The 26,051-nt window shown below is 36.6% G+C and overlaps 2 long non-coding RNA genes across 5 annotated transcripts in view; both read left to right on the forward strand.

The window, feature by feature from the left end:
• LOC311437469 overlaps window positions 1-26,051 on the forward strand; it is a 317,804-nt gene that overhangs the window by 283,710 nt on the left and 8,043 nt on the right. For 2 of the 4 annotated variants that reach the window (XR_014693485.1, XR_014693487.1), the window contains 2 exons: window positions 125-201; window positions 528-908. The exons of the other annotated variants lie outside the window; for them this stretch is intronic. This is a non-coding gene — a long non-coding RNA (uncharacterized lncRNA). Of the gene's footprint in view, window positions 1-124; window positions 202-527; window positions 909-26,051 lie in introns of those variants that run through there. 4 annotated transcript variants of the gene reach the window in all.
• Window positions 10,954-14,476, forward strand: LOC311438448. Its single transcript, XR_014694114.1, has 3 exons — window positions 10,954-11,010; window positions 12,854-12,882; window positions 14,450-14,476. It is a non-coding gene; the product is annotated as an uncharacterized lncRNA (long non-coding RNA).

Here is a 26,051-nt window from a genome sequence, read left to right on the forward strand (position 1 = left end):
TACTCATTTGTAGTCACTATAAATTTATATCCATCTGCTTAAAGAAAGGCAGTTTCATTTTCTTTAGCCACAAAAGTACTTCTGACGGGATTAACTAGAATGGTATTCTTTGGGATCTTTATAGGATGAAATTCACTTCATTAGGTTCCAGAATTTGGCTCAGATTTCATCCCAATATTCCTGGACTCTAGAATAATCAAGGTAAAAATTCATACTCTATTTCCACATAGTTGATAGTAGGCATCTCTTTTAGGATGATGTAGATGCAAAGCTGTGTTTGCAGTACTTCACCCAATTATTTTCATGATTAAGCTTAAGCTTAGTATTAGGTATGAGTTTCGTGTACATTTCTTGCAAGCAATTGTTTGCCTGCATATATATATATATATTTAATATAGACATAATCATGATTGAGAGACCATACAAAAATGTCATATCCCTAAAAGTTTATACATCCAAAGTAATTCTCTTATTCTGAACCATAATTGATTAGTTCATTCAATAATGTCTTCGTGCTGTTTTTCTAGGTGTTCTGGATACTGTTGGATTAATTCATCCATGTTACCCAGTCAACCTTCAAACACTGAAATATCTGATTTCAGAAGACTGATTTAGTTTGTAGATTGGCTCACACATCAAAACTGATAGTTCAATTCAGATCACAGAGTCTACTGTATTATTTATTCATGTTTTCAGAAAGCACCCAGCAGGACTCTAGGCCCTGAGTATGTATATTTGTAAAATGAGTTAAGTTGATCTGAAAGACAGAGAGAAAAATAAAATACAAGTTCTCATATCCACAAACAATTAATTTTTCTCCAAGTAAAAACTTAAATCTGTATTCATAGAGCAGATCTGAACATAAATACTGTCAGTGTTCATGCTACAATATATTATCATTTACATCATGAGGAAATAAGAGTTTGTGCTTAACAGTATATATGTCCATTATATTATTTTTTACCCTTGATTTTATGTTTATCTTTGATTAGTTCCAAGACTGAAATTGTTTTTACAGAGAAATCCTTTCTAGCTATACAAAAGTCACAAAGAAGAGGTGTTCATGACCTGGTTTTAGAATTGAGGACCTTAGTAGCTCTAAGGATCAAAGGCATTAGGAGCAAAAGAAGTTTTCCACTGTGTCTTAACCTTGACATTTAGTGAGTAGAAATAAGAGTAATGTATCACATGATCATCTTCAGCCTCATCTTTTTCAAACCTAGGGCGTAAATGGCTTTTACACTTTTTCGTATCAAGTTGTTCTCCTTTAAATTGAATTGATTGTATTTTTATTTACTTTATAGACAGAGATTACACTTCTTAATCATATACAGTAAAAACTCATTAGCTGAGAAACTATTGGCTTTTATTCTGCCATTGAGAAAGAACTTGCGCTTGGTGTCTCTCACACCTGTAAGTATATTTTCTAACTCCTCATTTCTTCTCTAATTACTTCTTGATTGTGGGGTAAATTCTCTAAGCCGCATTTGAAAGAAAATCATTGTCTTTTTATCTTCTCTGTGGGGAATTCATTCCACTTGTTTACTGATGTGTGTGGCAGGCTGAATAAAATGATTCCTAATTAGCATATATGAAATAATCATTGGTCTATCTGGAGTCATAATTAATGCATTAGGAAGAATTTACTGAGTGTCAAGGAGAAAGACATTAGCATAAATGAGCTTATTTTAGATGGGCTGCAATTGAGAGACTACTTTCCGGTAAGAATGTTTACCAAAATTAAGCAATAATAACATATCAATTTACTAAGAACCATTAGCATGCGTGATCTGAACTATTAACTTCTGCAAAGAAGCTCCAGCCCTGCTTTGAACACCTTGCTAGCCAAAAGATCTTGTCAGCATCTTAATAAAGTCTCAGCACCACAAAAGAGTGTGGGGATGAGAAGAGGATACAGTCTGAGGTTGCACAGAGAGGTTTTCTGTAATATGTTCATGGACCTTGAGAAAAGCAGACGGTGCAGAATCTTATTATCATCCTACCTGATAATTCTGTGGCTTTATTGATTAAAACATGCTCCTACTGAGAGTGGAACCTGTAGACAATAGCAAAACAGAATGATTATCTTTACACAGGCAAAGGTGTTTAATTTCTCTATTGATAGGTTGTGAGTGGGGAAGTGACAAACTGTGACACAAACTTTAACTGTTTTCATTCCTTTTCTTCTTAGTCAATAAGCGTCTGTTAACCTGAAAGTAGATTTTAATCTTTAGAGGACTCTGCACATTGAAGAATGAATGTTTTACTCAGGGAACAAGTGAGATTTGGGAAGCTTAAATTTGAGCATTTCCACTTTATAGACTTAATCTTGTAAGATTTATAAGACCTATATTTTACATGTTTTAGCATAGCCATTATTATGTTTAATGTTGAAAAGTTTTTACTCCAGTTATAGTCCATCAGTGGGTCTGTAAATCACTGGGTTAGGCTAACTTCAAATGTGTCCAATTGACTGGACATGGAAAGTCTCACTCCAGTGTGAGTCACTTCAGTGAAACCATTGTCAACTTAGTATAAGTGAATTCCAGTATTGCAGTGTCTTTCAAAATCAGTAATCCATTATGGGACTATACATTTACAGTAATCCACTAAATTCATGTTAAATCTTTTAGGAACAATCATAAGCACCATCATAGGTTCACATGGGAAAAGCAACAGTCCCATTGTCCGCAACTTTTGCTTCTCTGTACTTGCATGTTTTGCGATTTTGAGTAAGAGAAGTCGTTGTTACATACTTAAATCTTCAAAGTAGTTTTTGCTTCATATTCTTTGCTATTGACTTTTAAGTGAAACACCATACATCACCAGTATATTAGTAAGGCTGCTGATGGTAACAAACCCACAGATGCACTTAACCATTTGTATAGAAAACATAGTCTTTCTCAAGCTAAATTAGAACTGGTAAGTGTTTTCTCAGTCGTAATAATAATTGTGCTTCATTAAGTGTTATGTGAGATGACTGATAACATGAGGAAAATGCATCTATTGGTTGAAGAGTTCTTTGTTATTTTAATTAGAACATCACTATATTGATTCATTTTAGTATAGACTTTCAAAAATTAGTTGAGATGCTGCATTACTGAGAGGGACTCAAGAAAGGAAGAACGGAGTCTTAATAATGCACCATGGTTCAGATGAATGCAGCCATTCAGATTATTGCACAAATCAGTACAAAGTGTATGAAAAAATGAAGGCTACAAAGCGAAACCATCATGTTTGCAGTTCTGGCAAAGAAAGCAGACTTTCTTTCTTGCTCCCACTTCTATTGCCTTAATAGACAAAATATATTTAGCATTAACACTTCCCTGACCTTTTTTCTAATCAGGTTATGAGTCCTTATACAGGAGAAAGGTGATCATGATATTCCGTTTTGTTTGCGTCCCTCCTAGAGGAGAGACCATATTTACCAGCATGTTAAACGATCCATTTCCACAATTACATGAAAGCCATCGTAACAAGTTCTGTTAAAAAAAAAAATACCATCTACAGTGCTGACATTTCAGTTCAGTGATAAATTTTGTAGCATAAGACTATTTCCTCCAGAAAGGTCAAAGCCCAGTGAATTGATTAGCATACCACCTGCTTATGAAAGAAGGTTTGGTTGTTGGAATAAATAATTGCCTTAATTTTAATTTTGTTTTAAGTGTAATAAAATTTTTGTTTTATTCTTCTGTGAAGTAAACTAAGAAGGGAAGAATGGAAATAAATTATCAGGTCTGGTTTTGCCTCTCTTTAAGTTCCAGAAAAACCTTGAGCTGTATTCCTGCATATCAGTCAGTCTTAGTCCTATTCTGCAACAGGGCTAATGTGCCTCTTAATTTCCAGCCTCTACATAAGCAATGTCCTCAAAATATCTTTAAGAAAGTCTTAACAAAAGAAGGGTAATGCCCCTTAATAAAGCTTTCTTTGTTCTGCCTTTCCCCTCTCCTCTTCTGGTCTTGTCCAAACAGCACTCTTCTGCTGTTGCTTGTTTCTTCTGAAGGATATGCTCACAGTATGGTATAGGGAGAGCTATTCTGTCTCACTTTCACTGCTAAAAAATTAGGAATTTCTATGCTGGTTTTGCTCACCTTGAATATCTGTAATTCTGTGAATATCCTGGTCTTTGCATAGAGACAAGTTATGAATTTTTCAGCACCATCTTCCTGACAGTGGATACAGCCTTACTCCAGGTACTTGACGTGAGAACCAAAGTGCGCCATTGTACATTTGTTTCACGCTGACTTTCTTCTTAATCACCATTTTCTGACACTGCATTTGCTGGGCATTTTATTAACATTATTTCATTGCTTTAATGTGTTCTGACATCCTATTTTGAGAATGTTTGACTTAGCTGCCTAAAGCCAGGATGACAGGTGTGGAGAATTAGTCTCAGAAAATATAAGACATTTACAATGGGAAAAAAAAAAAAAAAAAATTCATTCAGAGTACTGAAGATGTCACACCTCGCTTGTGGGAGAATGTTATGGATTCTCTGTGTAAGATTTTCCTGTCCCAAGAGGAGATTTAAGAAATGATATCATTACTGTTGTTCTACACTCAGAATTATACCCTTATTCTTTCTGCAGTACTTCTCTGATGACGAGGCTGGAAATCTTCCTCCTTTTGGTAGCAAGAAGGTTGCTTTGGCAATTCTACTTACTCATCATCTCAGGTCTCTCCTCACCTCAGTTGATTAGAAGACATTATCACATAAAAGGCAGAAAACTTTTAGTTCAGGAGAGCTAGGAAATGATTTTGTTTAATCTTTGTGTGAAAGAGATGGAGAGCGAAGGTTCCTCTGTCATATGAGTAAGGAAACAGCCATACAGGCAGCCACAAAATGAAATAAATGGACTCAAATAAATGCCTTTTCAAACAGGGGCTGAATTTACCACTGGCATTCAGGCAGCTCTGAGCAGTTGCCCCCACTTGCAGCTCTTGGCTCATTGACTGGTGATGGTATCTCTCTTGAAGATGTATGTATTTCTGCTAATCTGACTTCGAACCACAGCATTCTCATTTGATTTCCCATTCACTGTGTAATTGCAATATAAGAATGAAAATGCTTTTTATAATGTAATTCATAAAGCAGCTTATGGCCTTGCATAATTAAAATGGCTAAATGGAAACAGCTCACTGCGCTTTGAAATGCATACTAAGCTAACCAGAAATTTATCTGTGAGTGTAGTTTCTAAAAGACTGGAAACTTTGGAAATGTTTGATAATGGTGCAACCTAAATTACTCCAGGAGGTGCATAAAATTAGCAGTAATTATTACATGAGAGTTGTATCACTCTCATCATATGTATCATCATAAAGGGCATATTAGATCTGGCAAAAAGCCTTTCAGTTCATAAGCAAATTGGATTGGTTCTGCAGTTTGTTCTCTGGCTCACAACTGCTTTTAGTTGTACACATATGATCCTGTGCTTCCAAGCTTTTTAATTAATGTATTTATTTTAAAGAATTTTTCTTTAAGCACATATTGGCCTCAGATGTCTGGTTTTTAATTGAGGCATAACCATATATGCAAGTGACGGGAGAAAATTTGCATGATTGATCAGAACTTCCTCCAGCCAATGAATTTCTTTTCTGCCCAGCTAGAAAGACACAAGATATAGGAGAGACAAAAGCTTTGCTGCTGTGACTGCTTAATTAGGAACCACGTAGAAGACTGGGAATTGAAACTTAGTAATGTGCTGACCAGGAGCCAGTTAGGCTTGTCTTGAAGTGTCAATCTTTGGAGCAAATTTTCAATTTATAATACAGCATTAATTAACACAAATGTGTAATTAATCACTTGAGGCAATTAATTATATTTACTACTCCCAGTTTGAAGCTGTAAGAGATGGGGCATTGGCTTAATCAAGTTGGAGTGTACCTAGAAATGAAGAGGTGCTGTTTCTCAGCCCAGCGTTCCTGATACACTACATGCCGTTCTTCTTCTTCCCCTTTCCCAGTAGGATGCCACACAGCATCCTGTTACTTTATACAACACTCTGAGGTTAAGCAGCACCAGGTAACACAGTTCTCCTTTGTCTGCAACCACTTCAGGGTTCCCTGTGAGATTAGCCAGCCTGCCCAGAGGCTATCAACAGCATGTTCCCGTTTGTGGGTCACCGCTCCAGTTTTTACAGGCAGCTGCATTAGTCTTTTTTGAGATGTGAAGATTCACAGAGCAGCTGTACTATTAAATCCTGAATAGTGTGATTCTGAACACATAGATTAAAAAAAAATAAAAATAAATAAAAAAATTAAGCCCATTTTCATGGAAATAGCAGGTTTTGTTCTTAGAAAACAAATAATTGTGTATTCTCCTCACTCTTCCCCCCCCGCTTGCTGCCACAATTCATGAAAATTCTCCTTTCCCCCCTCCCAGTTAATGGACTCTAATTATTATGCATATGAGGGATTTGAACTTCCAGCATAAATGGGTGGATACTGCCAATAAAAAGCCTACACTGCTCTCAGTGAATGCTGTGCGTGTCACCTCCCCCCATCATTAATTTTCAAGCACTGAGATTGCAGTAATTTCTGCTTATAAGTGGCATGTTGATGTGTTTATTACTCCGTAGTCAAGTTCAGTGTTGTTTCTCATATCTTTTTGCAGTGCTCATCACCACCTCCCTAGCTGTAGACTAACAAAAATGAGGCCTTATCTAAGACCCCAAAAAGCTGTTGCCTAGAGATTGGTTGATATCAACCTGCTATTCAAACAGAATTTCTCTGTTGCTAATTCTTCAAGTAGCCTTATATTAAGGTCTGAAAGACTATACCATGGAATATTTGAGCTTCATATTAAGCATTTTTAGGGATTATTCTGTTTCAGACAGTGATTCCTGACGATGTTTTAATTGCACTTTCTTTGGGAAGTAGTAAGGTTGTATCCTCGCTGAGAGATCCTGGTGTCCTCATAAATGCGATAGAGAAAATACTGTTCCTAAAAAATAACACATGGAGGCACAGAGAACAGGGATTATGCTGTTTCCCTTGTTACCCTTCACTAGTTGTCTGACTATTTAACGCATCAGCTGTGTTCATTTCCTGGTAAGCGTTAGCCACTTTTGAGCCAGTGTGGGTTCTGTGCAGGCCTCGGGTGTGCAGGACTTTGTAATTGCTGCAATGCTACATTGCCTTCTGCTAGAGCCTTCCTGTCGCAGAGATCTCTGCTGGCGTTGGCAGAAGAGCCTGGCCTAGCTCCATCACTACCATATGGCGGCCTGTTGATATACAGATGCCTCTTAGTCCATGCTGCAACAGGATGGTGGACTTCTCTCTCAATTCTCCATGTTATCACATATAAAAAATTTGCTTAGAAACACCAACTCAGAAGGACTCTTAACCTTGATTTGTGAGTGCTGCTCTTCAGTCCAAACCACTCCTTTGAGAATCAGGGACTCTCCCAGGCAGAGCCCCTCTGGTAACACAACCCTCTGTGGATGGCAGAAGGTCTTTCTCCAGCCCGTGCACAGAGTGAGGTCTGTGCCCCGGGCACACAAGGCAGCTTCTTTGCCTCTGCCATCAGAGCAGGTAGAGCACAAGCTGTTCCTGAGGCAGCCATCTGGATGTCCTTAGGGCAGATCACAAAGCATGCTGTACCAGTAAACCTCGAGACCTTCAGCTTTCACTAGAGGTAATAATCGATTTCCGAGGTGATGTATTAACCCTGCACTTGTTAATGACCAAAACAAAAAGAGGTCTGCAGCTGAGAAACCTGAATGGAAACCTAGGCAGTACATTAGACTTCGGAGGAAAATTCACACTGTGGCTGTTTTGGGGGTTTTATTGGAGTTTGAATTGCTAGTAAAAGAAGAATCACAGAATGGAAAGTGAAGTCAGGCACTGGAGCACAGTTCTCACAAATGACTTTTATAGTTAGATGTTCAAACAAGACTTATCTGAAAACTTCCAGAAGATCATTACCATTCACAGATTGTTGATAGCATCTTGGTTTTAGAGACTGATTCTGAATGATCCTTCCCGAGTAAATTGCGTGCAGCTTATTTTACTGCTCCCAAAGTTTTAAGGACTGAGGCAGCTCTGCCAGGACTTGAACCAGGATTTTGTGGGGGCACAGGTAGTGCAAGCCTCAGGGCTGTGCCAATAAAGCCATAATGACAGTCTTCAGTACTTATATACCTCTTGCGAATAGCTCTTGGTCTGATGTTTTTAGGGGAACAAATCTGTCTCTGTTAATGGATGGCAGGGGAACTCTTTAAAAGCAGTATATGTCATTTAGATGCTAGTCTACGTTTAAGATTTCCAAGTATAACAGGTAATATTAAAAGTTTACCATTTTCACCTATTATAATTACACATTCCTACTCCAGGGTTTGCTATGCACAAATGGTAAATTATTGTGCTCTCAGTTTAAATGGACGAACAAAATGCAACAAAGTTTTGGATCATTTTATAAGCCAAATTAACTATAAGTCCATAGACAAGCAAGTATACAGCCACCTTTGCAATACGTTATCTTTGAAAGAACAAAGTGATATGGTGGTGCCATGACTGGCCTGCACAATATAACTGTTATGACTCTGACAGTTCTGTGTTCTGAGTGGTACTCCGGTATTATCTCATGACACCTGAAATGAGCTCAGGAGTTGATAAAGCTATTTAGCAACCAGTTACTGCCTTGCTTATGAAGGCGAGTGACAGTGGTTAACACTAGGCAATTCTGCTTTTTGTTACTGTTGGCTACCAGTCAATTAATGGCAGGCAGGTTGTGCTCAGCATGTCTGATAATCACTCTGAAAGTGTAATTTCTTTTCCAATTAGAATGAACATATTTGTGTTATTTCTGGGAAAATGGGATTTTAAAGTAAGAAGCAGTAAAGAACCAGTAGAACAACCATGTACCTTGTGTACCTTCTCGTGACCCCACAACCCAGTAAACTCTTGCATTTGACTCTAGGATTAAGTAATTGTTATTTTGAAATACTTTTCTGATAGTCCAAAAACTTTAACCTTTGCTTATGAATAACAGGTAAATTATAAACGAGCTCTTGAGGTGCTTGAATAAATCATGCTATTCTGTAGCTTTTGGGAACCAAGAAAGGAAATGTGTTTTACTTCTATCCTCCTCTCTCAAACAACCTCTTCCCTTGCCCCCCTCCTCCATCGCACCTGATGTGAAAAAAATCAGGAAAAGGAAGGACTAGGACTTCTTAAATGTTCTTTGCATCACCCTGAAGTCAATATTAGTGGAAATACTATTGCATATGAGAAGTATAACCCCAGTTCTGTCTGTATATCCTGGGTTTTACCCCAATAGAAAGCTGTCTTGCTATGGTTCATTTAAGATCAGGAGAAAGGACTAGGGCAAAAAGATTGAGTCTTTCTTTCTTTCTGTCTTCCCACTTAAAGAATCAACAACTATAACAGGCTAATGAAAATGATTGATGGAAGAAGAGAAAGTGGATGGATCCTACAGTAAAAATTATTAACACGTAAAATACTGTGTTTTTTTTTGTTTTGTTTTGTTTTGTTTTGAGTGGTGGAGTCTTCTGCACAAAGAGTTTTGCAGTTTGTGAGATAGAAGAAAGAGAAAAAGCAGATTAATAAAGAAATTACCTATGTAATCTGTGTAGATGGAAGCATTACGTAAATTCCAAATTTAGAACATTTTTGATCACCACCTCCTCCATAGTATTTATGATGATGATGATTATTTTTTTATTTTTAAAATAAAGTATTATTTAGCTGTCTTCCTTACAGCTTACGTATACAGTTAATGTGCTGTAGCCCAAAATTAAAACCTTGTTATCCTATTCCTCTCTAGTTTGGACAGAATGGAATTTATTCTTCCTTTTCATTCATGTTTTCAGAAAGGTGCCCAAATCTGAGGAGTGACAGTAAGGAGATTTGAATGTTGTCCTTGATTTTGCTACTGATTGATTTCTTTGGAAATTTGGTCTATTCTGTGCCTGAGTTTCACCATTAAGTAGGAGTTCAAGTATCTCTGTACCTCATATTGCAGATAGCGATAATTAGTTTATTAATATTTGCTGTCACCTTGTGATACTTAGGTATAAGGCTGTATTCAGATATAAAATATTACATCTCTGCAATTATTATTTCCATGACAAAACTCTACAAATAAGCTCTGCAAAGCCAAATTGCAGTATTGTTGGCCCAGCTTTAGCTAGTACTGCATGTCACTGAAGAGAAAAAATTGCACTTCTTGTTCTTCCTCCTACAGAACTCCTGATAAACATTTCAAATGGCAGTGGTGTAATTATCTTTGATTAGTGACTGTGCTAACTTTAAAAAGAAAAAAAAAAAAAAGTGAAGTAGATGTTGATTACCAAGCACTAATGTAGTGCTTTCATGCACAGCTATAATTCTACTCATGAATATACATTAATCTTATGCATCAGTTATCTTTATCTACAATCAAAAGACACTAACTAATGCTGCTTCATTTTGTTATGTGAAACATAAAGGAAGCATAGACATGACTACAATGCAGGACATTTCTGGTTTGTATAAAAACCTTAAACGTATTTTGAGCTTTGCTGTTTGAAGTAAACCTTGGCTTCCCAATCATAATATTTTGGAATAAATTGCTGGAGAGATGATCACAACCAGAGTTAACATTGAGAAAGATGGACACAAAGTGCAAGTGAATGTTAACAGAGACTAGAAGTGGTAGGGCTGGGAAATCGTGTGTGTGTGATGGGGGAACCACGTAGTGCATTCCTATATAGTGCATTAATATTTGGCAGAAGAAATTTTGGAAAAATATTTGCTATAGTATTCTGTGGGGAAAGAAAGTGACCTAAAGGTAAAAAGGTGTGAAAAGAAAAAGATTTGTGTTAGGATATGTATCACGTAATGCTGATATATCTATTTTTATCAACATCTGAACTAATTGCTTACATTTCTAGGCAGAGGAAAGAAAAAGATACTTGTGCATGATTCATTTCTTCTTGGAGTGAATATGTAAATAAAGGCAGATGAGTTGTGCTCCAGAAATGCTCATTTCTCTCTACTGACTCTCAAGTGGGTTGACTTAGCTAGTGAAAATACAGCTGGCTGCAGTGGGGACATCTAAGCAAGATAGAATGAATCTGGTCCTCAGGGTCCTCCACAGTTCCAACACTATTAGTGTGGTTGATCTAAAGTTAAAAAATGTCAATGGAAAGCTACAGTTAAAGCAATGGGTTTCTGAGAAAGCCTTCAGTGAAAAGAGTTGTTCTAGAGAGCTCCTACCGCCATTTTTTAGGCTTTTACCATATTACAACTCAGCAACGTGCAGGCAAAAATGCTGGGCCTGAAATTGTGCATGCTGCTCCTGTTCATTTCCAGATTAGATAGTTGTTGCATCCAGTGTCATGGGGGCTCCCAAGGGACGTGAGTGCTGTGGGGCTCAAAAACCCTGGAGAGCTGGTTGCCATAGAAGCCTCCGATGGAGCATTTGCTCCTTTGGTTGCTTTTGTGCATCAGCTCAGTGTTCTGCTGTTTCAAAGCATTTTCTTCTGTTGTTGACTAAACCTGTCATATCTCCCTAATCAATTTTTAAATATCAATTCTCTCGTGCAATGTATTAGGGCAGTCTAAATATTTGAATTTAATTGGAAGAGTGCTTCTTTTGCTTTTCCCTTTGAAATTATCACAGAAGGTGAGAACAAGAACTCAATGAGAACAAGAACTCAGTGAAAACCAGTCTGGGAGGAGCAGTAGTCAACAGATGAAGAGGTCTATTCCGATTCTTCATTTGCCGCTCTCATTATTCTGACTGATCTTTGGCAAAGCCAGGCAGACATGTGGGCTGTATTTCCAACTCAAATTCTTTCAACAGCCATGCAACAGACTCTAAGACAGCAATTGATTGTACCACTGTACAACTTAAATATATCCGTGAATCACAATAACTGTGTGATTATTCCCCTGGCTTTTCTAAAACAGATCTCAAAGTCTCCTACATACCTTCTATGTTTTCCTATACAGCTGAATCTGACAAAATGTTCTTTGCAATGACGACTCTCGTAGTGCTCATCTTTGCAGTAAGGACAAAAGCGAAGAGGTTCTCCTCTCCCTCCAAAAGCAATGCAGAAAGGTGCTTGCATTTCACAGTATATTGCTTTGCTGCACAATTTAGTCCCATCAAGATATATATAAGAAATAATCATTCCCATTACTCTGACAGGAAAAAGCCAACAACATAATCCTTTCAAATGGGTGTTCCCTGTACATTTCACTTTGATGTGCAAAATGTTATATGTTATTGCTTCCCCCAGAAGTGCTGTGAATCATCCTTATTGATAGCAGAAGTTGGGAAATACACTTTCAAAGCAAGTTCTGCTGGCTGGTTTGTGGCAATGTAGATCAAAAGATACTCATAAGGAAAAGAACAGTGTGGCTTCCCCTGCTGGCGTAATTTGGCTCCATGGTTTTAAGTGGACTCAGAATTTTGCAAGGAGAAATAAAATTGCCATGTACTTGGCTAAGAAAGGGCTAGACCAAGAAAATAACGAGGTAGAATTGGGAAGCACAGTGCCTCAAGGTTGCTGGCTGCAAATTTTTAATCAGTCAAGATAAGCCCAGGCAGTATTTGGTTGTGATCTTTCTCTCAGTAATTCCAAATCTATTTGATAACTCAGAATGCAGTAGTAAGGCTCCTTTTTTAAATGAATGTGAGATGAGATTCAGGTCTTATTCTCAATTCTGACTTTACAGCTCAGGCCCATCACTACTAAAAGATTGAAGAAATGTGCGAGAATGGTTCATTCCTAAGAATAAAAGCCCACAATGAAAGCCAAAGCCAGCAAGTCTGTAGGATGCTTGAGACCTGCCCAGAGTACTAGGTTATCTTTGAATTCAGCAAAAATTACCTTTTTTCCAGGTGACATCCAGGACACAGAGTTTCTCAGGGTCAAAGAACTGCTAAAGCTCATCCAACCATTCTTTTTTTTTTTTTTTTAATAAAAAAAAAAATAAAAAATGGAGATGTGAGGGAGCAAAGGGAAGCTGTTGCCTTTGTGACATTCTCCGTTTGTTAAACTAGATTCACAGTTGTATCTGGCCCGATTTTGGATGAATTTATTCTTCCCAGGCTTCCAATTTAAACCAGTGACTGAAGGCAGCAAAATGCCAGATTTGCTGCAACAATGACAAGAAAGCTGAATTCAGCTAGTTTTTCATTTAAAATTATCCTGTGCCTTCAAACTGGATTTACATTAAGGCTGAATCCAGTCTGAATAAAATTATTGACCTTTCTAAGGTTATCATAGCAAAAGATGGACAGGTTTTCTCTAATTCATTACGTTTATAAAAGAATACAGTACAGATGCTTTGTTGCAGTTACTACTCCTGTGAATGTACTTTAAACTACTCCTAATTTGGTTTAATATTCACATGGACAACTTATTTATTTTGCCTGAAAAAAAAAAAAAAAAAAAAAAAAAAAACAGTTGTACCCAAGCAACTAATTTGATTTCTAAATATCTTGCAATACCAAGAAGATTTTTTCCTCCTTAGTCTCACTAACTGAATTTAGTATATATGTAATTGTTGATATTTTCTAAATGGTGGCAAAATGCCTGTAATGATGGGGTTATGACACTAGCTCAGTTGGATTGAATGTAATTCTTTACAGTCCTTGGCTTTGATATCAAGAATGTAGTGAAAATTAAAGCAGTTGGACTTTTTTTTTTTTTCCAGTTGGCATTACAAAGTCTGATTTGCACATTGCAAGCACTGACATAGAGCTTTCCAGAACCTGACCCTTTGAGCTCACTTCATTAGGTACAGAGGACTTTCAGATGCAAGAAGATAGTGCACGTTTGGTCCACTGTGCAGAGCTGAGAGCACTGTTCCCTGGGGCCCTGCAGAAAGGCCTGCTTTTTGTGTACCAATAACAGAATTGACATGTCCTCTAGTATATGAGATGCCAAGTTTTCTCACATAATAATTAGTGAAAACAAAGAGAGAAAAATATAAAAGCAAAGGTTGCTGGTTCATAACTCAGTGTTTCAAAGCGTATCAGTTAATCCTACATTCAGCGCTAAACTAAGAATATATATATTATGATTATGTAGACCAAGAATAAAACGAATGTTATTTGACTTGTAACATCTAACAAAATCTGGTTATTTATGAGTCAGAGAAGCAAAACTCATTACATAATTGCACTTGCAAAACAAATGTGCTATTATTTGACTAACATTCACTTAGAGCAACCTTTCCTGAATAAGCAAGTGGAATATTTATACATTCAAATGCCTGGTCTAATTGTGTTTGTGCGTGTAGTTACATATTGCAATTACTGTTCATTGATGGTATGCATGCATTTTTAAAAAACAAACTTCATAAATTCATATCCCCAATTCAAGCATCTGACAGATTATCTGAGGCCAGTGTGGAGAGAGAGAGACAAAATGACATCTAACTAAAGGTGGCACAGTCAAACTCACCAGGTATCTACTGTTTTTTCTTCAAGAAAAGGTCAGCTGGGCAATGAATAAAGCAAGAAAGAAGTCAGTTTAAGAACTTACTGTGGCACAAGGAAGTGACATGAAAAATGAAGAGGAGAGATTGAACCTAAATGTTTGGGGTGGGTTTTAGAAGTATCTGGGATTTTTCCATGTCTAATGGCTGTCCATTAAGCTCTGAGCTTTAGGTGACCCTGAGTCATGGCACACAAACTTATATGATCACACCTTTCTTGAAAAAAATAGCCATTTTTCCTTTAAATTTTACTATTTTTTTGACTTACCTATAACAGGCTTGTATGTAGGTAGTACATAACTAATCTGTGTACCAAAAATTTATCAAGCAAATGGACTTGGATTTGTATTTAAAAGCAAGTCATTTTAGAGTTACAGTACAGAATGATATTTGGAGTACAAAATATAAATTAAAAAATAAAATGTTACCTAGTTAGATATAGCAAGGCAGAGAACTCTTTAAATATGTCTTTAGTAAACATAAGTCAAACTGTTGAAAATACACTTTATTCCAATATTTTAAAAAGTAATCAAATCTGTAAATTAAAGTTGAAGGAAGAGATAACTGATATAAAATCTGAAAGACTCCAAAGTTACCAGCAACTAGAACAGGATGTGAAATTCCTAACCAAAGCTAAGCTGTCAGTATTTGGAAAGCTCAGACTCAGGACAGGCCAAAAAAATAAATGAAAAGTCTTTTGTGCCAAATTGTAGTAGATGAAAATGATGTCACCAAAAATCTTCAAACTCCTCTTTTACTTTCTTTTCTCTTCTTAACATGTGCATGACTACAGTAATGTATACGTGTGCAAGGAATTTATTGATACTACTGTTGTGAAGTTTTTTGAAAGTTATCAATCATTGACAGATTTATGTGAATAAAAATCTGAGTTTGTGTTCACATGTTGTTTAGGGTTAGAGAAAGAAAAATTTAGGGGGGGGGGGAGTTAATTCCTTGTCACCTATTGACTTCCTGTTTTGTGAATTAATATCGTTAATTCTGGTTTTGACATCTTTATTCACTTGTATTATGCTCTTGGAAAGATTGGATTCTCTTTTTTTCTTTTTTTTTTTTTTTTTTTTTTCCCTGAGCACAAGCATGCCAGTAGGGCTGTTTGGAAAACCATGTGAAAATTCCTTGATGTCTTTGCAGACTCAGCTTGCAGAGAGTAGTCAAAAAGACAGTAAGTAGAACTAGTTAGGGGAAGAGTTGCTGTGGTGTGCATAGTACTTCACAGGACATTGGGTAAAACCAGACAGCATTATGAAATTACAGAACATCCATCAGAAAGTAACCTTTTTGATCCCTTTTCATGAGGATGTGTGCAATCTGTATAACTATAACCACCTACATTCATTTTCCTATTTCGTATTATTTTCCTATCTGTTACCAAAATGCTAGGGTAAGTGTTATAGTATTTACCAAAACTTATTGTAATATATAAAATCAATTTCAAAAATACATCTCACTATGCAGAAATCCAGATTTACGTTATATAACTTTGGACTAGTTGAGCAATACAAAGAAAGTCTCTGTCGGAATATGGGGAACCAATTTATCAGCAATCAACAACATGCAGATCCCAATTAAAAGAGAAAGCCCTATTGACTCCTTTTGATGTACACACATTAAGGAAAATATGGTACTGCATTTAACTGTCACTAGTGAATTTTCTTATAACAGCAGAGTAGGCAAAGCTCAACTATTTTTTTTAAGGGCTAAATCCAAAATACAGATTCCCAAAAGTCTTCTCAGTGACTATTTAAGCCTGCAAAGGCCTACTTGTCTGCTCTGATACCTCAGTACTCATCTGACGAGCCAACACATAAGTCTTTTCTTTAGTGAGCAGTGTGGTGCTTAATCTCTAGCAGGATTCAGCAATGAAAACTTTCCTTCCCCATAACACCTGCAAAGACTGATCAAATGAATACTCTTAGAGAGGAAAGCCAGGTGAGATTTCATACTGAACACAGAGGAATGTTGTGCATTTCCCTTCTTTTTTACTTACAACCTGGTGCTTATAGCTTCCGCTTGAAGGGTGAGAAAATGAGCTTCAAATCCTCCTATTGTTTGCTTAAAGCAGGCATCTGCTTCTAGGAGCATGCGCTTGCACAGGCAGAGATAAAGTTCTTAAAATTTCTGCTATCGAAGCCTTCCTGCAGCCCTTTCCTTCTTAGGAGGTGAAACTTAAACCCATCTCCTTGGGATTTCCTGTAAAGAGTTGAGATAACTGAGAGTGCCATCTTCTCTAGATTAATATAATTTTAGCTCTTGTATTGTAGAGATTATGGCCTGGACAATAGCAGGGCACTTAGGGTTAGGTATGGTGAGCCTCTGCTTAGCTCTTTTACACGAACGTAGTCACTGAGATTGTTTTAGTAAAAATAAAAATAAAAAATAGTAAAAAGCCAATTGGTGTCTCAGAGAGTATAACTTATACAAAAGTTAATAGGCAATATAAGAAAATGTTTCCAATATAGGTTAAAAATTGAAGGAGAGTGAACAAAATGCAAAATAACACTGCTTAGGACACAGGGGCAAATATACCCATTCATGCATAAATTTTGTGTCTTGATGACCATGCAAATCAGGGTGTCTTCAGTATGTGATCTCATCTGAAAAGATTCAGTTGTTACAGTGGCCTAAGACCTGATTCACTTAAATTTAAGATGGAAAAATAGGCAACTCCTGAGTTGAAGTATTTGTATGGCTCGCTTCTACTTATCTCTGGGCTTGGAACAGCCTCAGAGAATAGCAGGACCTAAAGGATTAAGGATGCATCCAGATTGTATGCTTATTTCCTTTGTCAACAGGAAAGAAAAGTAAACCTTTGAAGGGAATCTGTAATTAAGCATAAGATAGCAATCAGAAATGAGTAAGATATATATATACATACATACATGTATATGTATATGTTAGGTAACATTGTTTAGTGGAACTGACAAAAAATATTCTTGTATAAAAGCCAACTGTACTTAAATCTTGTGCTGCAGATGATTTGTGGTGTCTATAAGAGTAAATTTAGCTTCTGAGCTTTGTTAGGAGTTATAACCAAATCTTGCCTGGTTGTCATGTTAACTTTCTGATTAAGATTGAAAATAGATATTTCAATGAGTCCATTTTAGCAGACTTGTTTGTTACAAAGGCATCCTTCTTTCTCTTTCGTTATAGTAGGTCTCTAGAGTTTGATGAGCAAAAGACAAAATTATTTCCATAGGGTGCATGATCAGCTGTAGTCCTGCTGTCCTCATGGTTGCATCAGATAATACATTCAACAATGAATAAGGAGTAAATTCGATCATCCAAAAAATGTCAGTACTATTTATAGTATGAGAAAATCAGTTGTCACCCAGATAGCGTATTCATGATGGTCATAAAAAATGTGATTATAATTTCTTTTTCATCCACATCCATTTACACAGATATTCAAGATACTATAATGTCTTTAATTCATACCTCTTTTACCTGTAGAGCCCATAGTGAACTTTTACATTTTTATTTCCTATAGTTTGTATTGCTTTAGAAATTTATGAAGAAATTAAGCTCTATGTTCTGTTTTTGTCAAGGCACATTGTTCAATTTTTAAGTAATTACCTAAGCTCTACATACAGTTGTCCAGCTCTTGGCTGAGCAGTATGCAGAAATATCAACGTCTTGCAGTTCCTAAGCATCTTCAGTTGCTCTGTGTGTACCAGGTTGCTCTCAGAATCAAGCCCTGGCTATGAAATAGACTCCCAAGATCTAAGTCATGGAAGTTTGGCCCTTCCATTTATCCTTGTCTAATTTAGAGTTAATAACACTTATCTATTTCACATAACTGCTAAAATGTCTAATTCATGAGCTAATCCATCCTGTTGGCTCTTTCAGAAGCCTATGATCATCATCATCATTAGTCTACAGCTTTTTTCATATTCTACTGCAGGAGATTGAAGTCTTCTCATATGTTTTGGTCTTTTCTAATAAACTTTGGAGAGCTATGTAGAACTTGTTTGCTCAAGGGATCAGTAGGGATGATCCCTGTGTAGGGATGTCTCTAAATTCAGCAGATGTCTGAGATGTCCCAAAGGATAATGCGAGATAGTTTGATTTACAAAGTAGGTAACTCATAACTCTAGTGCTATTTTTATCAGGTCTGAACAATGTTGTGTTTCACCTCCTCAGTATCCAACCACAGGTTTTAAAGAGAAGATAGGCAAAAAGATAAATGAATTCAAATGAATTCATTTTTTTTTAACAATGAAGATTTTGTCATTGTCAACAACAACTCTGCCACAGAAAACTACTCTAGCTTTTCCCATCAAAAAGACAAAATGTTCAAGAGCGAAAAGCTGTTCTGTTGATGCCTATTATACTTAGCTAGCTCTAATTATTGTGTTCTAGAAATGGGCTGAAGTGTAACAGGAAAAGGGCCCTCCCAGTCTTTTCTTGAATGCAACCTGCAATTCTGGCAAGGCAATAAATTTTATAACCTAGCATAGGTAAGCTGTCTAGGATAGAAAGCAATTGCAATGGTGTTTTTTGTGATAAACATGTTCTACTGCAAGACACACTAAAATCTAGTGATGGAAAATAATAGGTTTCTGGTTACTAGCATCCCTGTCTGAATTCAAGCTAGAATCCTATAGATGAGAGACTTTGTCTCCCACTACCCATCACCTCACTGTCTCAAAGGAAATCTTCGTGTGAAGAAATGAAGACAGAAATAATAACAGACTTCATTGCTCTGGTCTTAAATATGTCAAGAAATAAGATTGTCAAGAGTATCGAAACAGTAGATTTTCTTTTGCTGGAATATTGTCAGGGCAAATTGTACCATTAGCAACTAATTAACAGTTGAATATTGACAGCTCAGTAAGTGCAACTACTGTGTGACCCATACCTATCATTTTGTAAGGCTGCCTTTTACAAGCAGAGTGGGCTAGAGATTAATACTACACTTTTGCAACGTTAGGAAAAAGAAGATACAAACAGGAAAGTGAGAACTCACTATAATTTATAATTTTTTTTAAAAGACCTGAAAGAGATGCTCCTTTAAAGAGCAACGTGTATTGATGTATGCAGATGCCAATTCTGTTAAGCCACAGCTTCCCTGGTACAAAAGGGCTGGGATCAACTTGGACTGGTGCTTTGAAGTTAATTCTTTAAAGCACCACAGTCTCAGAAAGAGAGTGAGCGCTATTTAGATTCTCAGCATGCTGAGTTATTATTCTATTTCTTTTGTGCGTGTGTAATTTTATAATATTAGAAAGGACAAGGAGAGTATGTCACAGTGTCTCCTTTGAGGCTTTTTGCATTGGAATTGTTTTCCTCACCAGTGGATTTTATGGTATATCAGGCGCACAAGAAGACCAGTGCTCTCAAACTTCACTTATACATGTTGTCCTTATGCAGTGCTCATCACAAACACTGAATTTTGATCTAAACTTGCTATGGTCTTTTCAAAGGATTTTAGTACCAGAATAGGAAAGTTTTCCAAATTTGGGCCTAAATTCTCCCCAGAAAAGATGTATGTCTTGTACCATGCAGGCCACAGAATATACCCCAGCTGAAACAGCGAACAATGTTTGCTTGCATTTGTGATTGTAAGGTGGAACAGATGGTGACAACTCAGCTAGATGTGAACAATCTATCGAAATAACCTAAATTCTTCTATAGAAAGCGATCTATGCAGCATTCTAACAAATTGAAAGTAGCCTTCACTTCATTGAATGAGTTGGAATTGCCTCACGTAGCAAGATATGCTGGGCTTACAGGGTTTTGCAGAGTATAAACTGTTTCATTTTGGTGTCTGTGAATGCTCCAAAGATGGGGAAAATGTCTCACAAGTTAACAAAAAATCCATACCCATTTTACTCTCTGACTCTTTTTGCTGTGGAAAAACTTCTGAGCAGATATCTAACGAGATTAACAGCATTAGCAAAAATGTCATGTGTTCAGTTATCAGCCCAAGGACAGAGTGTTCTTATCAATAGGCTCCAGATCTGCTAAGCAAGGCAGTAGCCCAGATCAAAACAACCTCCATCAAAAATATTGTTTTCTACTTTTCCTTAATATAAAGTGTTTACATTCAGCATTTTAAAAACAGGTTGCCAAATGTCTTTGTGTAGGTATGGCATGCATAATGGAAATAGGCTGTTTGGTATTTGTAGGACAGATAGAAGTTTCAGAGCCTCAGAAAAAGAGCCACTTCAAAAGCAGACAAAGTTCTCGCTGCTCCCCACAAAGGCCTTGTCCTCTGTAAAAAGCACTTAGACTCTCCCATACAAAGCAAAAATAAAATTTTGCACACATAACTGGTGTACATAATAAAAAACTCAGTTGCATTGAGCAGAGAGGTATCTGCGACAGCCTCTTATAATCCTAAAGAGAGGCCATGGCTTAAATCGTACCCAGGAAAGGAGGTAAGGCTTTGAGATACAAAGAGTTACCAGGAGGTAACTTGCTGTTGATGTAGCTAAAGCAGCTGGTTTTGTGATAACCTTCAATGTGCATGCTATTTTCCTGTGATAAATTTGGCAAATGCAAGGTAGTTTATCTCTCTTTTCATGCTGTTATGCCTCTCTTTGATCAAGGGCATGAACACTTAATTTTTCTGTTATTCCACTGTGACTGTTTCTGCGTCTGTGCTGTTTTATTATCTTAGGCTTCCTTTCCTGCATGCAGTTAGGTGAGTAAGTGGTACCCATCCCTCCTTGAATATTAGATAGAAGACAGTGTTACTCCTCTCTGTGTGCCAGAATACTAATCTGATGTTTTGATATCCCTTCCTTACCTGGTCAGGAGCAGAGATTTGAACCAATGGGTCCAATACTAAAAGGGAATATCCCAACCATGGCATTACAGGTGATTTTGACCAGAGTCCTTTTCAACATCTTTTATAAAGATGGCTCTATTGAGTATTTGATGAAGTAGTCACCAGCAGCTTACTGTGATGTACAGAGCTTCTGTATCTTCTATTTTACCTGCAAATTGCACACAAACAAGGGAAAAATCCCAAGTATTTATTTCATTCCGCTTTAACAAAGAATTGTATATCTATTTCTTATATCTGGAACTGATCATTTATAAAATAGAAAGGGGGATAAGGTAGAGAAAGAAAACTTTTATTCTCTAGAGCTTTTTCTTTTCTGGATTTCTAAGGGAGTGCTGACTACTTGTAAAAAAAGGTTTCAAACATGATGTAGAAAACTTTTCTTAAATTACTGCTCAGAAAGGGTAAGAAAGCTGTGTTGGCATATTCAGCTATTTTCTAGTTCCAGATAATTAATCCCTCATTCTGCATGGCTACCAAAGGTCTACCGTTACTATTCTTTAAATAATGTATAGCATATTCTTAAAGAACTGCAAGGACGTATATAAATTTTACATGCTGCATTCATTTAGTCTGTTAAGTTGCATTTAACATTGGTTAACAGCTGAAGTATATAGAACTTTACATATTTTTAAAGAGTATAATGAATCTAATATTCTTCCTCTTGACACTTTTGACGCTGAGTTAAATGGAAGCAGGAGAAAGCCCAGATAAGGAGTTGTTTCTTTAGTACTGTGTGTTTAGAAAGGGTGAAATTCCTTCCAGTATTGGCATTTGTATTTGGTCTGTGCATACAATGACAGGTACCTGTTAACAACCTTTGTCTGAGACTAAACAGATATAAAAGATAACATTCATATATTTTATATCTCTCTCTACATGTGTGTATGTTTGTGTGTGTAAACAAAATTATCTTCAGGCTCTTTCTTTTCATTGAATACTAAAATGACTCTTGCTCTACTGATAAGGTAAAATGCTCTTAAAACTCACATGCAGAGGTTCTGATAAGGATATCTCAAGAATAAACATACTTCTTTGGACATTGGATTTAATAGACATAAGGAAAACATCAGCTTGCTAGCCTGTAGCACATTCTAAGTCTGCATAAAGAAAAGGAAACTTAACTTATCATATTTGCAGTTTCTTGATTTAAAAAACAACTACAACAAACAAACAAAATGCAATGTGAAATGTAACACATATCCTTGTAACAAGTCCTTTCACTTTCTTCACTTACAAGGAAAAGAAGCCCTACTGACTAGTGTGATTTGTCGTAAATGCCATTTTGGCATTTGAAGAGCACTTCTACAGATATTTCAGACAGATTCCCCTGGAAACCCACCAATTTGTGTTTTTTGAAGAAATGCAAGCATAGAAACAAGAGCACCTTTTTGTTTTGATGCAGTTAAACACACAGCTTTGTTTGTAACAATAGGGAAAGGATGTTAACATGAATGAGAACAGAGAGGAGAAATGCAATAAAAATGGAAATTAAATAAAAACAAGATTAGATCTATTTAATAAATGCAAAGCCTGGGTTCCTTCAATCCCAGGAGCCAATGTAGGGCTAAAGAAAGGCAAGTCCTTCAATTATTCATGGATGCACATCAGCAGCAAACAATTATTGCCTTTGGTTATAAGATTTCAGTTGGCATTGAACACTTAAAGCAGATGTCTTTTTCAAAAAGAATCTGTATAACTTTGACAAGACATTAGTACCTATCTGCAGTTATCTCCCTATTGGATCCAAGATGTCATCCAGAAGAACATTTGTATGATAGTTGTGATCAAAATAAAATACTGAGAAAATAAAACAAATTTAAATAAAATACTAAAATAAAATAGTTCTGTTTTTGTGAAATAGCAGTCCCTATATACATATGCCTCCTCGTTGCTATGGTTTAATCGTAATTTTATTGCAACAAGATTCAACAAGGAATCATTTTAGGAGAAAACTCCGTTTGTCACTCCCTACTGTGGAGGTCTAATTCAATCTTTTCTTTTATAAACTGGATAATTGTTAAAAAGGCCAATGATTCAGACTTCTCAGAAGAACATGTAAGTATCTTTAAATTGCCACAAAGAGTATTCTGTAAATACATGAAGAGAGAGTAAAGCAAAAAATCTCTCAACTTATTGAGAGTGATAACAAAATATATTAGGTTCAGTTAGTCATTTAAACTCTCCAGTATTTTTTTTTCTCTCCAAAGTATTCACAGGAGATTTGAATTTCTTCGTATCTTGAAGTAGATTATCTGTCTCTCTAAGCTTTTGTTTCCACCCTTTGTTTTCTTTATATCCAATTTTAGCATGCTTTGACAGTGCTTTTCAAATAAAAATGTAAAACATTGGATTAATGAATTAGACGAGATGCTCAGCTCCTGCCTGGTGTGAGTTTAAAACTTCATTGCGAATGCAAACTTAGAGAGATCTTTATGAGGTTAATACAGAATCATGCATCCTGTTCTGTACAGCCCAGTGGACAAAGTCTGTCATGTGATACGAGCAAGGCATTCACAAAGGCATCTCTCATTTCAGATGGCAGCAGTGACAGGAGTACGCTTTCCTGTACCTTAAATTCTCAAACTTTGCCATTTCCAAGTCAGGCCACTTACCAACAACTGAAAGGTATGCATTAAAATATTCTCATCTGAGGCATGAGGACCCAAAGATAGTTGCTGCCGCTTTCTCTTCTCCTTTTTCAGTCCTCCTGAAATAATAAAGGTAGCACATTGAGCTTATAGGCTAAGTTAATGACGTGTAGGAGAGAATACACCTCTTACAGTCAAAAGGATGGCATGCTTCCAGACATTTTAGGAGTCACCTTTCTCATCCAAAATTATGAGGTTATAGACAAATACTAAAGAATGGACTTATGAAACTGCTGAAAAATCAATCTTAGCTTGATAGTTAGATCATTTGGTATAAGTGTTTTTTCTTTTAATCTTCCCCAGGACCACATGAAACACAATGTCAGCCAGCTAAAGTGGATGTCTAAGCACCTTCACAGCGTCTGATGGTTTGCATCACGCTGAGTGAAATGGAAAATTGCTACTGCTAAGCCAGAGGTCTACAATTCTGTCTAGAGTTTTAAGACAAGAACACAGTTTTTAGATTGAGTAATGAAAAGGGTGACAGGTCACAAACAGCTTGTACTGTCAGTTAAATGACACCCAAAACAGGCTAGGTATGTCAGAGGGAGGTTATTCCTGGTCCTCATGGAACCCTTTATGGAGGTTTTTATGGAAATTTAATTAATACCCCTGGTAAGCACAGGGCCTGGCAAAGGTCATTTGACATATTTACTTTTGTTAGCAACTATATTGCAAAGGATGCATGTTCAATACATTCTGCCTGAACTATTTCAGAAAAATGTTATTTGGGCTTTGGGGATAGACTGCTGGCTTATTAAGGTTAACTAAAAGGGAGGGCCTGGTTCTCCTGGAGACTGAGGCAAAAGAATGGATTGCTTCCCTCCAGTCCAAAATAACACATTTTTAAAGCATGGGAAATTTGAACCTACTGTATTAACAAGCATAGTCCAGGAATTTGATTAGTAAGCTATTATTTAAAAAGCCAACAAATTACAACTAATTCAACACACAATATGGATCAAAAGTTATTCCAAGTTAAAAAAAAAAAAAAAAATCAAAAAAAATCTATGAACTTAAGAAGACTGATGGGCTACAAAAGGTGGTGCCACAGTAATAAATACTTAAGGCTTTCAGTGCGTTCGTGTCTATGACACCTCAGTGTCTGACAGCAGCTGGAAGTGAAACATAAAGGTTAAAATTGGGCTCCCAGAGAAAATTGTAGTTAATGGTTCTGGAATCCCACTTCTCAGAGAAGACTATTGGATTAGCACATTCAAATGAGGCTATGCAATAGTATTATACCTGCCCCAGGAAGTCTACACACCCAGATAACCAGGTAATCAAACACAGCTTATAGCCCGTATTCTTTCTGCCTCAATCTGTTATCCGTTGCCTTGGAGAGAATCAGCACAAAGATTGTTTCCTCCTGTAAGGACTTCACAAGTACATCCTCTCTGCAGCTTGTTTCTACCTCTGTGCTCTGGCACAACAAAGGTGAAAGCACTATTTGGTCCTTCATTTTTCTTTTGGAGCATATCCTTTCAAACAATAACTGAGCATCCAAGAAAGCAACACTTGGCATTTGTAATACAAATCTGGAGAGGGAAAGAAAAGCAACAAATTAAATCCTCCTCTTCTCTAGCAAAGAATACTGCCTTTGTCTTAGTGAACATCCTTTATCATTCAGATATGCTGCAGCAGCACTCAGCTATGCCAAACATCTATTCAAAGGGAATTCCTTTTGATTTTCCTTTTATTCCATACCTCATAAAATGTTCCAAGACAGCAATCATTATCTAAATGATTATTCAGCTGGATAGTCCAGCCATTATCTTAATTGTTCATCCAACCTTGCTCCAATCCTTCAACCAGCACTGCTTATTTCAAAACTCCATTTTCAGCTCCTGGGTGAAAATAAAAAGATTTAACCTTGGGGTAGAAACAATGAAGGAAAAGTCTTATATGAAGTATTTTAATGGATATTGAAGAGTGGAGAGAATAGGGAGGAGCAAATGATATGGATATTAGTAACCATCTTCAATCAATTTTAACACTGAATGAACAGATACTGGAGGCTGCTGACACGTCTGCATATTATCAAGTTCATCTGAGATCACATTCATCTGAGATCTTCTTTAACTGTTGTAGGAAAGGATATTTCTATTCTATATGTGTACTCTGTATATTTG

This window comes from Aythya ferina (genome assembly GCF_964211825.1).
Source record: "Aythya ferina genome assembly, chromosome: 5".
NCBI classification, from domain to species: Eukaryota; Metazoa; Chordata; class Aves; order Anseriformes; family Anatidae; genus Aythya; species Aythya ferina.